At 52.8% G+C, this 3614-nt stretch overlaps 1 pseudogene; it reads right to left on the bottom strand.

The window, feature by feature from the left end:
• Nucleotides 1-617: 617 nt before the first annotated feature.
• Nucleotides 618-1915, bottom strand: LOC128592390 (keratin, type I cytoskeletal 18-like; annotated as a pseudogene).
• Nucleotides 1916-3614: the final 1699 nt, after the last annotated feature.

The following is a 3614-nucleotide window of genomic DNA, read 5'->3' as shown; positions in this document are numbered from 1 at the left end:
GAGGCAGAGTTTCTCTCTGTCATCCTGGGTAGAGTGCTATAGCCTAGCTCACAGCAACCTCAAACTCCTGGGCACCACCCCCCTCAGCCTCCCAGAGTGCTGGGATAACAGGTGTGAGCCACAACACCCCGCCAGTTTTGTTCATTTCTTTAATTGCATTTGCTCTTCTAGAAGCATGTTGAACTGAGGCAGCCCTCTCTTCTTCCTCTTGCAAGGTGAGTTGGGGGAGAACAGAGAGCTGTCTCAGTGGTGAGGTGGGCTTCTGGTGGGCCATCTTTTGCACTTTTCTCTCCTTTTGGCTTGTTGTCTGAGGTACTTGGTAGCTATTAGAAAATATGGCTACCTAAATTAAAATTAAAATTAATTACAGTAAAATAAAAAGTAAAATCCAGTTCCTCAGTTTTGTTAGCCACATATAAGGGCTCAGCACTGCAGGTAGCCTGTGGCTCCTATACAGGACAGGGCAGATGTGGGGCATTCCTATTATGGCAGCGTGTTCTCCTAGGAAGTGCTGTTGACAGTTGTCCCCTGCCCCAAATGACACACTCCTGCCTTGAAGAGTACTTTATTTTTTCCAGTGACCTCTGAACTCTTTATTGGTATAAGGGCACACTGCTCTACTTCCTCAGTGTCAGAAATTTGGTGTCGTGGGTCTCGGACACCACGTTGCTGTCCACTGTTCTGTGGGTGGTGGTCTTTTGGATGGTTTGCATGGAGTTGCTGTCCAGGGCACCACCAAGGTTGAAGTCCGTCCTGTCTTCTAGCAGGTGGCGGTAGGTGGCGACCTCAGCCTCTTGCTCAACCTTGAGATTCAGCAGCGCCTCATACTCCTGGGTCTGGCCTTGCCCCTCTGCCCGGGTCTGTGCCAGCTCTGACTCCAAATGCAGCAGGACCCCATTGAGTTGCTCCATCTGCAAGGCGTAGCGGTCCTCCACCTCCCTCAGGCTGTCCTCCAATCTGGACTTCTGATTTCTCATGGAGTCCAGTTTGATCTCCAAGGACTGGACTGTATGTGTCAGCTCTGTGAGTATTGTCTCAGCAGCTCCGACCTCAGCAGACTGTGAGGTGACCACTGAGGTGTTCTCCTCAGTCTACTGGGACCAGGTCTTGGCCAGCTCTTCTTGGTTCTTCTGAGCCAGCTCATCATACTGGGCCTGCATGTCTGCCATGATCTTGCCCAGGTCCTGGGATTTGGGGGCTTCTACTTCCACAGTCAACCCAGAGCTGGCAATCTGGGCTGGTAGGACTTTGACTTCCTCCTGTGGTTCTTCTTCATGAAGAGCAGCTCCTCCTTGAGAGCCTCGATCTCTGACTCCAGCAGCAGTCGAGTGACATTGGAGTCATCAATGACTTTGTGGAGCCCATCGGTGTCGCTCTCCACAGACTGGTGTGTGGTCAGCTCTGTCTCATACTTGACTCTAAAGTCATCAGCAGCAAGAAGGGCGTTGTCAATCTGCAGAATGATGCGGGCATTGTCCACAGAATTTGCAAAGATCTGAGCCCTTAGGTCCTCGATGGTCTTGAAGTATTGCACCCAGTCTTTGACCTGGGGCCCCTTCTTCTCCAGGTGTTTCCATAGTTTGCTCTCCAGCCTCTGGTTATAGGTCTCCAGGTTCCTCAGTCTGTCCAGGTAAGAGGCCAGGCGGTCATTCAGTTCTTGCATGGTCTCCTTCTTGGTCTGGATGCCCCTTATTCCTGCTAGACCCCCGGCCATCCCCGTGGCCAGGCCCCCGGCCCCCCAGCCGCCCCGGAAGCTGGTGGAGTGGGACACGGAGATCTGGGAGCCTGAGCCCCTGGTGCCTGCACAGACTCTGGCTGTGCTGCTGGTGGGCTGGACACTGTAGCTGGGCGCCTGGACTGAGCCCAGGGACTGGTAATTGCTGGAGAAAGTGGTGGAACAAGTAGAGAAGGACATGATGTCTGAAGAGGAGAGGACAAGACTTGGGCTCTTGAAGAGTGCTTTACTGCCTGGAGGTTCTCTACGTTATTTGTCTGGGTTGGGGGGAGAATTCTCAGAGCTCTGAAATGCACTGAGCCCTGTCAGTGTGTTTGCTGTCCCCTTGGAGCTGCCTCACCTCTGCGGTACTAGGCTGCTTTCTCACCCCACTCTGTCCCCCCAGCTCGCCAGCTCTGCTCTGCTCTCTCAGTGTGAGGGTCAAGAGCAACTCCTGTCTCATGGGTCTCTTCAGAACCTTCCCACTGCCCTGTCCAGAGCTGGGTCCTACTGTCCCTCCTCTTGGGACTCCCAGTGAAGTGACATGCAGAAGTGATGCTGTCTGCCTCAGGACAGGCCTGAAGCAGCCCTGCAGTCTCTGTCCCCAGCGGAAGAGCTTGCCCTGGAGCCATGAGCCAGAGTGTCACAGCTGCCCATGGGTGGCCATGCTGTGAGGATGCTTAAACTAGCCCCGCCAGGGAGGCTGTGGGACACACGAGGCAGGTGCCTAGCCAGCCACAAGCTACTACAGCAGCAGACCACAGCTGGTTGACTGAACCCCTCCTGAGTTCCTGACCAATGAAGAAGTGAGAGGTAATGAATTGATGGCTGCTCATGCTGGGCATGGAGCAGACAGGGGGCAGGAGGTGTGTGTCGGGAAGTGCACCAGCTGCCCAGTCCTGTCTATAGGGCCACTCTTATGCATGGAGGTGTCACCTCCTGAGCCCTATCTGTGGGGACAACGTCCATGTGTGGTAATGTCAGCTTCCGAATGCTGTCTGTGGGGCCAACTCTCACGCATGGTGGCATCAGCTCCTGAGCCCTGTCTGTGGGGACGACTCTCACGTGTGGTGGTGCCAGCTCCTGAGGCCTGTCTGTGGGGCCAACTCTCACCCATGGTGGCATCAGCTCCTGAGCCCTGTCTGTGGGGACGACTCTCACGTGTGGTGGTGTCAGCTCCTGAGCCCTGTCTGTGGGGACGACCTCCACCGTGGTGGTGTCAGCTCCAGAGCCCTGTCTGTGGGGACGAAGTAAACTCACTCAGAAATTCTTTTTTTTTTTTTTTTTTGTAGAGACAGAGTCTCACTGTACCGCCCTCGGGTAGAGTGCCGTGGCGTCACACGGCTCACAGCAACCTCTAACTCTTGGGCTTACGCGATTCTCTTGCCTCAGCCTCCCGAGTAGCTGGGACTACAGGCACCCGCCATAACTCCCGGCTATTTTTTTGTTGCAGTTTGGCAGGGGCTGGGTTTGAACCCGCCACCCTCAGCATATGGGGCCGGCGCCCTACTCACTGAGCCACAGGCGCCGCCCCACTCAGAAATTTTTTATCAAATCCCAACTTCCATAGTGGTGAAAGGATTAAAAATGTCTACTGCACTTTCGAAATACTTGATACCCAAAATTCTACCAGGCTTATCAATATTCTCAATTAATGTGAATGGTTTAAATTGTCCTGTGAGGAGGCACAGGTTGGCTGACTGGATACAAAAACTCAGGCCAGATATCTATTGCATACAAGAATCTCATCTCATCTATATTTTAGGCAAATGGAAATCAGAAAAAAGCAGGTGTTGCAATTTTATTCACACATACAATAGGCTTTAAACCAACAAAGGTAAGGAAAGATAAGGATGGTCACTTCATATTTATTAATGGTAATACTCAACATGATGAGATT

The sequence above is a fragment of the Nycticebus coucang genome, chromosome 8 (genome assembly GCF_027406575.1).
Source record: "Nycticebus coucang isolate mNycCou1 chromosome 8, mNycCou1.pri, whole genome shotgun sequence".
Lineage (NCBI taxonomy): Eukaryota > Metazoa > Chordata > Mammalia > Primates > Lorisidae > Nycticebus > Nycticebus coucang.
The sequence above is the reverse complement of the archived record's forward strand: the minus strand, read 5'-3'. Positions and strand labels throughout refer to the sequence as shown.